Genomic DNA, 11,779 nt, shown 5'->3' on the forward strand with positions numbered 1-11,779 from the left:
TTGATGAAACTTTTATTAATATGTTTAAAGCTTATGTGAAGTTATGTGAAACAAAGCATGATAAGTCAAAAGTTGCATATGGAAATCCTTATTTATAAAAATGATATGTGAAAGTTACATTGAGATGCATTATATAGAAATATAAAGGCATAAGTGCCTTAATAAGTGAGTGAGTATGTGTGAATAAATATATGTGTATGTGGACATGATTCTGATAAATGAAATTGAAATTTCTAAACAAACTTTTCCCTAGTAGACTTAGAGAAGTAGTTAGGATAGGGCTAGCATGCCAATAAGGATGGATATGTACCTTGAGTTTTGTGCCTTCAGGCTATGTAGTCACATGCATATTCTGAAGCCTTCGGGCTTAGCACTTCAATGTATCTTGGTGTAGTGGAGGTCTCATACTTATGTGCGCTTCATAGGATGCCTTCGAGCCTTGCAATTTAGTACATCTTGGTGTAGTGTAGTTATGCTTTCATGAGGAGAGATGTGATATGAACCTTAAATATTTGTTCGTTCTTTTCGTGGTGGACGATTCCCTTGTATCCAAGTATCCTTCTACTAGTGTTTATTAAGGGCTACACATTATAAGAGAATAAAAATATAGATATGTGAATACTGAAGCAAACATGAATCATGAAATGAATTCTAAAGGCTACAAGTCATAAGAAAAGAAAATGGAAGCATACTATATGAGAGTGTTGAATGAAATATGAAATATAAAAAAGATTCTAAAAGTTAAAATTAATTCAATTGAATACTCCTATAGTATGAGTTAATGTTGAATCATAAGATTAAATGACATTAAGGGATGAAGAATGAGTTATAAATTAATCTAAATTAAAAAAGGTGTTTGAATTCATGAAAGGTATAAAAATGAGAGTTAGACCTGTACCCGTTTTAATTTCATTATATTGTGAATTAACCCTTATAGGCCCTCAAGGTAAGTTGACTTATTGATTACTTACTAAGTATTTATTCTTAACGTGTTGTTGTTTCTTACGCATAGACTTTACTAACAATAACATGAAGCCGCAACCATTTCAGAAGGGTCCATCACATTTGCAAAGTTGAAGAGTATGAATTAATACTTTGTTTTTGTCTCTTATAGCATGACATATTTGAGAGTGCTTTTGAACCAATTTTAAGCTCTAGGGGATTTATTATCAATACTTGGCCCTTATAATATTGTAAAAAGTCAAAGAAAATGCATTCATCTATAGTAATAGAGACATGTATCAACACAACTAAGGACTTGTGCCGCAGCAAGTGCCCTTAGTCTAAGCCACTGCTTTGTTTTGTGTTATTTTGACTTTTCAAGGTCCATTTTGGGTCTTGGACACTTCTGAACACCCCTCGCGCAACTTTAAAATGATTTTAAATTGTCTTTAAAATCTTTTAATTATCCAAAACTTTGATTAGTAATTTTATAAAAATATTTTTTTTTGAAAATAGCAAATAGCTGATACTTTATTGCTATGAGAAAATTCAACGGTTATAGGCCTAGTAACCAGAAATTAACAGCTGTAAACAAAACATTGATTACCTAAACGGTACATTTAAAGACTAGACAAAAGAAAGAAAAAACCATTAAATCAACAGTACGAAATGAACCGACAGAAAATTAAAAAAAAATGCAGGCTTGAGTCCCTTTCTCACTTTTGCTTGAAAAATCCCTCTTTTATCAGCCAAATGAGAGACCGATCTTCTTCTAAAATCAATCTATGAATTTCCGTCTCTGTTAACAACTCGAGCTCTTCGGACCAATCCCTTGCCAACCCGTCCGGACTCTGTTTTACCATTCACCGATCGTTAACATCTCGTCTTCTTTCGCAATCTATCAGTTCAACCACCGCAATCGGTGCCTCCTCAATCCAGTATTGGGGACTTTCGTACTGTCTTCCTGCTCGTGCCATTCTATGAGCCACGTGGTTAGCCTCCCTGGGTATATATTCGAAGCTCAGACTTTTGAATCTACATGCTCTCCCTTTTATTTATCGAATTAAACTACTTATTTCGACAACTCATAATCAGAGGATTTAAGTTTGCGTATGAGAGTCAATGCGTCTCCTTCCACCACAACGTCTTGGAAGTCCATTTCCTCTGCCATAGTAACTGCTTATAGACACGCTCTTGCCTCCGCCATAACTGGGTCTGGAACATTCTCCCATGGGAAGGTACATGCAGCCATAATTAACCCATCTTTATTTTGCGCTAAAATTCCTGATACTGATCTCCCTATGTGTTGATTAAAGGACGCATCAAAATTAATTCTAATAGTATCATCTTTTGGGGGTGTCCATGTATCTTTCTCCACTTCATTTGCATGTCTGGAAGCCTATCCCATAGAATTAATTTCTGCATGATAAGCCTTAATAAAAGCTATTATTCCATGAACTGATTCTCTGAAACCTTCGTGATAGATCTTGTTACGATTAAACCAGATAGCCCAGTAGGCGATTGATCTAAACGTATTCATTTCTGCATCTTGACTTTCAACTATTTGTTCTAACCATTTTTTCCAATTGGGTTCTGTATTGCATATTGTATCTACCACACCCATCATTCGCAAGACCTGCTATGACAAGGGGCAATCCCGAAACAAATGGCTCATTGTTTCCTCCTCCAACTGACACACCGGGAAGATTGCATTATTTACCAATTTTCGAGTTCGTAAGTTTTAAGCTTTAGTAAAATTGTAACAGTTCGTTTTTAATGAAATCGAAACAGTGGTTTCGGGACCGCAAATCCAAGTTAGAAAGAAAATTTATTTTAATATTATTGCATGGTTTGCATTATAATAGGGAAGACGTATGAAAATTTCGATAAGAAAATTTTACCAATTTTGTATTTAATTATAGAAAGGACCAAATTGCATGAAATGCAAAAGTTGAATTCTAGTAGCTAGAAGGATCAAATAGCCATGGGATTCAAAAATTGAGGTCCTTATATGGCAATTAGACTATTAAGAGAAATTAGTAGATATTTTTTATGATTCATCCATAGAAAATTAGAAAAAGAAAAAGACTAAATTGGAAATTAAAATAAATAAAAGATGATAAATAAAATAAATATCTAATATCATCATTTTATATCATCTTTTTCCCCAAATTCTATGGAAACCCTATGAAAGAGAAAGTAAATCAAGCAAGCCTAATTGGGTAAGTAATCATGCCCGTTTTCAGTAATTTTTATATTTTCGACATCTTAACAACCTAATCTATCTATTTTGGGGATTAATTTGTAAAGTTATCAAAGTATAAAAATTTTTCCATGAATGAATATGTTGAAATTCTTTAATTTGTGGTAGAAAATGAAAGATTATTGATAAATAAACAACTTTTGTAAAGGAAATTTTGATGAAATTGTGATTTAGGGACTAAATTTTAAAGACGTAAATTCATAGAAAATTTTTTATTTTTGTGAAATAAATGGGCTGTAAATGTTATATGTACAAATTGATTAGGCTTGGAATAAGGATTAAATTGCATGAACTTTATTTTCCGAACCTAGGGACGAAATTGGAATTAATCAAAAGTATAGGGGTAAAATAGTAATTTTTCCTAATATGTGAATTGAATGAAATTGAATGTGAATTTTATCAAATTAATGTTAAATTCATTTATATAGATCTGGATAACTCAAATACGAAGTTAGATCGAGGAAAAGAAAAAAGTATCGGATTGGTAGATCTTGTATACGAACGTTTATCAAGGTAAGTTTGTGTAACTAGATTATGTATATTAATATGTTTGGAATTGAATGTTGAAAATGTGTGAATTGTATAAATGTTTAATGTATGAAATTAATTACATGCCTGATATTGTTCGATAAATAATAAGTCCCATTTCAATAGATGGAATTCGATGGATACTGGATTTCCTGATTGGATGTGGTCTTGATATGTTGCAGACACACCTTACCTCAAAAGAGCATTCTGTTATAAGCCCTCTTGAGCTTCCCGTTTTATGGTTCCTGCGAGCATCTTGATCGGTAGTGATCCTGCATGTGTTGCGGACTACCGCAACTCTTTGTGAGCGTCCCGTTGTACGACTGATTGTGGTCCTGCATATATTGAGGACACAAATGTGGCTCTTTATGAGTGTCCTGATATGGGCTCTTTTTTATCTTCCTAATATGTCTCGCTTGAACTTCCTATTATATGGCTATCCGAAGCTCCTTGATAATAACTCTTCGGAGTTACCTGTTAAGCTCATTGAGCTTCCTATTTTAAACTCATATGAATTTCCTGTTATAGCCCGGATAAGCTTCCTGTTACATGGCTCACATGAGAATCCTGTTAAATGGCTTGAGAGAGTGCTTCCTGCTTATGTGCCCTAATCAGATACCCTTGAATATGAGTTGACGGTTTACAGTTTTATACACTTTGAGTGTACTACATGTGTATCCATCGATATTTTAAATAAATTCAATGAGAAGGGTACTGACATGGTTACATTGAACTTAAGATGATTGATTATGAAAATGCACATGTTGTATGGAAATATGATATGAAAAGCACATGTTTATGAAAGTTGTTACATGATGAGCTCATCCTTGATTTTTGATATTTACATGATATACATGACTAACAAGTTTCTTGATATCATGTGTTTAGGCAAATGACCATAATGAATTGGATGCATGTTTGTTTACTTATTTTGAATGTACATGATTGGTAAGTTAAATTCTTGTTATACGAACTTACTAAGTATTTGAAATGCTTACTCGATTTTCTTTTCTCTGTTTTATAGTGCTCATAAACTTGTAAAGGTTAGAATCAGTCAGAGCATCATCACACTATCATTCAGCTCGTTTTGTTATAAATAGCAAACTTATTTTGGGATAATGGCATGGATAGGCTAACTTGGCCAATGTTGGCATGTAAATGGTTGTTTGTAATCTAGCCATTGGAATGGCTAGTGATGTTATATTTAGTGAATATATATACTTGAGGTTATAATATGGTTAATATATGTGTGCTTGGTATGGTTAGATTGAATGATGGTAAACATATATGTCTTCCAAAAGGTAAGTTTGAATACATGTTATGACATTTAATGTATAATGTTAATGTTGGCTTGGTTTTAATGTCTTGAATTGGTTGGTGTATATGCTTATATGTTCATGTAGGTGGATGACAATTTGAGTGAGAAAAGTGGCCATGAAAATGGTCTATTTTCATCCACACGGGTAGATACACGAGCGTATATTTCAACTGTGTGAGACACACGGCCATGAACATGGGCGTGTTTTTTGGCTGTGTATCTCCTGCATCTTAAAATTTGAGAAACAAAATGCTCAGAATTGGTCACACAGGCATAGACACAGGTGTGTGTCTTGGCTGTGTGAATTCTGCACCTAATTTTTGAAAATTAAATTATAAATGATATAAATTTGATTGATTTCAGATATGAATAGAAAATTATATAAATTTTTTCTGTAATGATCTGTAAACTTTGGTAATACTCTGTAACCCTACTCCGGCGATAGATACGGGTTAGGGGTATTACAAAAACCCTTATTTCTATCAACCCGTATGACCTTGAATTAAGTCGACAAGCTTCGAACATTTGTTATATGATTTGGATTTGTCCCTATTAGATACTTAATGACTCAAAAATAATTTCTAATCATATTAAATCGTTCTAAACTTAGTTAATTTAGTTTAAAGAACATTAATTTAATTTGAAATGGATTTTTTGTAAAAGAAAATTTTTTTAGTCAAAGTTTGGAAACGTTTCACTAGCACCTCGTTCTCGTACCATTTGCTAGGACAGGGAAGGGGTGTTACACACATGGATTGTTTACCCTTGAAGGGTTAAATTTACTTAATGAGATGTTTATGTTTGTTTTGACTTGAACCCGTGTCAAACTATCTGGGTTAGAGTCCAAAAATATAAGGTATTAACAATATTATTAAAATTTAAAATTACTTATTGAGTTAAAAAGTTAAATTAATTTAGATTAATCTTTTCAAATCATTCATGTTGTTTTTTCTCCTTTTACAACTAATTTGTTTCATCTAAATTTGGGATTAGAGAAATTGTGTAAAACTTTCAAATTCACATTAACCTATATTCATGGCCTATCTAAAGGGTTTGGTAGGAGTTTGACCCCTTAAATGAAAAAATTTAGGTCCTTTAAAATTTTTAAAATTTTATATTACTATAGTTAAAATTACACTTTACCTCCTAAAAATGATAAAAATTTAATTTAATTCTTTAAAAATTATAAAAATATAAACTATTCAGATAATGAAATTGCATTTTTACTATCGTAAAAATTATAATTTAATTTTGACTCCTTACGAAATTTTCTGACTCTACCCCTACCTATATTGATTATTTTTAGGATAATTATTATGTTTTGAGAAATAAAAAAAAATTCTACAATCATATCTAGGATGCTTGTGGTGTCAATTTTTATTTCATTTTATTATTTTACGACCTTATAAATAAGGAATTATTTAGGCTCGGTCAAATTCTTTTACTCCATTGATTATAGATAAGATAATAATCATTTTTTTATATACTAAAAAAAGTTAATATTTATTACATTAATTATAGATAAGGTAATAATCATTGTTTTTTATATACTAAAAAAGTTAATATGTATCACATCATGCCATGCCTGTTAAATGAGTGAAAAATTTTCTTTTAAAAATACATATATTTATAATTTTATCCTTAAAATTTTTAAAAAAATTATTTGAATTTCGTATGCCTTAAAATTAAAAACGGAATTATTTATTAAAAAAATGGAATTATTGATTTTTTTCCAATTGAATTAGTGACTTCTGACACTAATAATATAATTGGTTGGGTAGAAAATAGGAAGAAGTAAAAGAGTTAAAATAAAATAAATTTTGAGTATACTGAGTTAAAAAGGAGGGATATAATTTTCCATCATAATACAAAAAAAATTGAAATGAAGAGAGAAAATGAGAGAAAAGTACATTAGCACAAATTATATGTTTCTACTTTATTTTATTTTTTTTCTTTTCTTTTTCAACTCTATTAAACAATGAATGGAAGGAAAATAAAGAAAAAAATATATTTTTTACCCTTTAATTTTCTATCATTTCAAAAAAGAATTAACTCTATAAAACAAAACATATAAAGGAGAAAAAAATAAAGTTGAGATATTGTTTTGAACGCGGAACATATGAAATTCTGGCAACAGCTGCAAAATGGAAGATAAGAAGAAGATTGAACATTGAGTAGCACTTCGCATCAATTTTCAAAGATTTAGTTATTAGATAAAAGAATATTTTGAAGAAAGGGATATTATATTAGCTTCACAAATAATAAAAATGTAAAAGCATAACATCAGATTCCATTTTAATAATAATAACAAAAACTAAGTAAATTAAATTTCGGATTCGACCGTATTTTATTTTTAGTGGATGTGATAGATTGTTGGCTTATCTCGATTCACCAATGGTATTAGTTCATAACGTTATAACACTTGATATTCTTTTAATAATATATTCGGTTTAGTAAAAAAATTTATTAATTTTTAATATTAAAAATTTTATCACATACGTATACATAATATATATATATATATATGAAAATCATATTTTTAGAATTTAAAAGTGTGTTTAAAAATAAAATACAATAAATAATAAATTGTACCTTTGAAACTAATTAATAATAACACATGAAATGTATACGAAATTATGATAAAAATTAGATTAAATTATGAGTGAATTAAAATTTAAATATATAATACATCTTTTTTTTTTGGTGAAACAAACAAAACTACAAGTAAATTACTTAAACATAAGAATAATCTGAAAATTTGTTCCTATCAAGAAGAGCACAAGGTATCTCAGGTGGATCATCGAACGCTTGCGGATCTCCTTTTTCGTGCAAAGCTTGTTTAGCTAAACAGTCTGCGACCTGATTTTGCTCCCTCAGAATGTACTGTATAAACCAATGATTCTCCTGAGACGTAAGGTTATGGATACGCATAACTAATGCAGAGTTGGAGCCAGTTGAAACGCTTCCAATGATGCTTTTAACAACCTCCAGACTATCAGAGTGTATGATGACATGATCTAAACCCAAACGTCGGATCAGTTTGAGGCCCTCAAGAATACCCCACAATTCTGCATTGAAAACTGAGCATTTTCTAATGAACCGGTGAAAGCCCATGATCCACTGCCTTTCCTTATCATGAACAACTCCCTCAGCTGCAGCAAGTCCAGAATCTAATTGCACAGCCCCATCAGTAAAAAGGTACACCTATTCCTCAGCGGTACTAACTTCATATAATACATCATATTAAGAATATTAAATAAACACAATTGTTTATCATGGTGGTGTCATCAATCCTAAGTTGGTGTTGAGTTAATTTATTACACCAACTCAATCAACAACATTATTAATATATACTAGAAATCTCATCACACACGTATATGTCGTGGGCTAGAACTTTTGTCTGGCAAATTGCGTGGCCTTAGGCGATTCATTTGTTTCAAATACACCTAAGTCAACCTAACTCTTAAAAGATGAGAATTCTCAAGGAAAATTCTCTAAGACATAAAAATAAAGCAGAAGCAACTTAAAGATAAAGAAGTAACGAGAGAACAGAAAAGCCATAAGAAAGCTAAGTACACCAAGTTTTTGAGTAAATGCTCTTAAAGTATATTTAATAACTCTAAATTAGATGATTACAAATGAGGGGAAGACCTCTGTTTATAGACGAGCTTCCCTAAATCCAATAGTACAATTTAAATTACATCGATGGTCAAGATTAAAACCTACCTACAAGATAAAAGTCCTAAAGGATTTAAACTTTATACAATCTTATCCCTTCGAATTTATAATATTTACCATGGTAACTCTAGTTTTACTAAGTGTCCCACTAGGCAACCAAGGCTTCAAGTAGATGAGTATCTCCATGTGTTCCACGAATCATGCTAGTTCAAGTGGGTTAAATGAGCTACATTTAATTAATTGACCTCCATGAGATGTTTTATATATATTTGTCACAAGTTTTGATCCAAAGCCCGTGACATATGCACGTGAAAACCACAAACTTAGAACACATATTTGTGTTTAAAATAACACATAATAAACAACGCAACATATAGTTTGAAACTAATTAATTATAATAACACATAAAATATCTATAATATTAAAATAAAAAATAGATTAAATTATGAGTAAAACAAAATTTAAACACATAAATACATCAGATAAATAATACTAAATGCACTACACTTATTTATCATGATTTTGTCATCAATTATGAGTTAGTGTTGAGTTGACTTGTGACACCAACTCAATTAACAAAATTTTTAATATATACAATTGATAAAGATAATAAATTGTGCATATTAAAATAAAAATGTATAAAAATATCAAAATGAAGTTTTGCTTGAGTGGTAAAATTGAGGTTTTATTAATCTAATTTGTGTAGGTTCAAATCTCACTATATATATCTTTATTGGTTTTTAAATAAAAAGACTAAAATACCCTTGAATAATGTAACTTATTTTAATTATGGAAGGATATTTTTGTAATTTTCCTAACTGAGTTGGTTCTCGATTGACTTGTGACACCAACTAAATCAGGAGCTTAAATAATAGTAAGTATAGAGATACAATTGATGGAGATAATAATTTGTACATATTAATATAAAAATGTATAAAATATATTAAAATGAAACTTTGGTTGAGTGGTAAAATTAAGGTTTTATTAATCTAATTGGTGTAGATTTAAATCCTACTATTTGCGTATTTTTATTGGTTTTTTGTTAAAATGAAAAGACAAATAACCTTGAATAATATAACTTATATTAATTACAAAAATATATTTTCATAATTTTCCTAATTGAGTTGGTGCTCGGTTGATTCGTGATACTAACTCAGTCAGTAGCTTAAATAATAGTATAGATATACAATTAATGAAGGTACTAAAATGTGCAAAAGGACATTTTATTAATTTTTCAAAATATGTGTATGTAATATCTTGAATTATATTATTTAATAAAATAAATTTGGGTAAAATTTATCTTGGTTTTTTTTTTAGATTTATTCGAAGCAATTTCTTTTTTTTTGTCGAGAAAGGGGACTATAGTTAAATTAAACTAAAATAGAGTTTGATACATAGATATCCTTGAGCATCATTTAAAAATAGACCAACTAAACAATCAGATAGGTTAATACATAAACAAAAAAAAATCATTAACAGTAAGACTATTTGAGGGAAAGGAAGGCTGGAAATTACTCCCCAAATGAGTAAGTGCGTCCGCATATTTGTTCCCTTTATGAAAGACGTGCATTAATGAGCTAGAACTCATAGAGTGGAAGAGCATCCTGCAATTAGTAATCAAAGGAGAGAGGAAAATATTACTATTAGAGCTACTTTTCATAAAATATATCATAGTGGTAGTATCCACTTCAATTTCTAAGTTCAAGATATTAAGCTCCTGTTGAAGAAGGAAATGTGAAATAGACAATTTCAATATGTATCAAAGTTGTTCTATTATTGATGAACACTAAATTGATTAAAAACAAAGCATAAATGCCTATATTTATAGGCTTACAAAAAAACTACCTTAACCCAAAAATAGCTAACAACTTAAACTGAAAACAAAATCTAAAAATAAAATCTGAATTAACAAATATTCTACCAAGATACTTGGCCAACAACCCACTACTTTGAATTAATTCTCAACACTCTCCCTTAATTCAAAGTTGCATACACCAAGTTGACTTCTAAAATAGCTGAACTTCTCCTTTGATAAAGCCTTTGTTAACACATCTGCTAGCTGCTCTTGGGTGCTACAATACTCAGCCTCTGAGGTTGACAATGCTATTGTAGCTTGCTTCTAAGAACTCCAAGTGATCACCCCTAAACCTAGAGTGAACATTTGCTGATACACTTCTTCGATCATCTAAAGAACTTACCCAATCACTGTCTATGAACCCACACAATTTGAAATTTGAAGTTTTTGAGTACCAAATGCCATACTCCAAAGTTCCAACAATGTACCATAAGACCCGTTTTGCTACTCTATAATGAACCTTTGAAGGTTGCTACATAAACCTAGAAATAACACCAATAGGAAATGCATTATCGGGCCTAGTGTGAGTTAAATAAATTAAACCTCCAACTAAGCTTCTGAACCTCCTTACATCTGCCATTTCTTCTCCATCTTCTAGCTACAATTTCTCATTGATATTCATGGGTGTAGTTGCAGGCCTGCAATTAATCATGCCAAAATTACTGAGAAGATCTTTGGCATATTTTCTTTGTGAGATAAAAACTCCATCTTTAGCTTGATGAACTTTTAGACCAAGGAAATAATGCAATAAACCCATATCCGACATCTCGAATTCATTCATCATTTGAAACTTAAACTCATCAATAAAAAAGTTAGAGGAACTAGTATAAATGATATCATCAACGTAAAGATAAACAATGATGAAATCATTTTTACCTTCCTTTTTCACATACAAGGTGGGCTCATTCTCACTTCTCATGTACCCTTTCTTTTAAAGATACCCATTGATCTTGCTGTACCATGCTCGAGGGGCCTACTTCAATCCATACAATGCCTTTTTCAACTTGTACACCTTTATTTCGTTGCCCTTCTCTATGAAACCTTCTGGTTGTGCTACATAAACCTCTTCTTGTAGATATATATTAAAGAATGCTGATTTGACATCAAATTGATAAATAGGCCATTGAAATTGTGCAGCCAATGCTAGAATAAGCCTCACCGTTTCGAACAGAGCTATCAGAGAGAAGGTTTCTTT

General features: G+C 30.7%; 1 long non-coding RNA gene across 2 annotated transcripts; it reads left to right on the forward strand.

Annotated features, from left to right (window-relative positions):
* The first annotated feature begins 1,594 nt into the window (after positions 1 to 1,594).
* On the forward strand, positions 1,595 to 5,094 carry LOC107912926 (uncharacterized). Of its 2 annotated transcripts, none has more exons than XR_005907772.1 (4): positions 1,595 to 2,676; positions 3,634 to 3,718; positions 3,916 to 4,681; positions 4,758 to 5,094. It is a non-coding gene; the product is annotated as an uncharacterized lncRNA (long non-coding RNA). The 2 variants fall into 2 exon arrangements; XR_005907771.1 differs by lacking the exon at positions 4,758 to 5,094 and having other exon boundaries at positions 1,597 to 1,948; positions 2,038 to 2,676; positions 3,916 to 4,466.
* Positions 5,095 to 11,779: the final 6,685 nt, after the last annotated feature.

The sequence above is a fragment of the Gossypium hirsutum genome, chromosome A13, assembly GCF_007990345.1.
Source record: "Gossypium hirsutum isolate 1008001.06 chromosome A13, Gossypium_hirsutum_v2.1, whole genome shotgun sequence".
In the NCBI taxonomy this organism is placed as follows: Eukaryota; Viridiplantae; Streptophyta; class Magnoliopsida; order Malvales; family Malvaceae; genus Gossypium; species Gossypium hirsutum.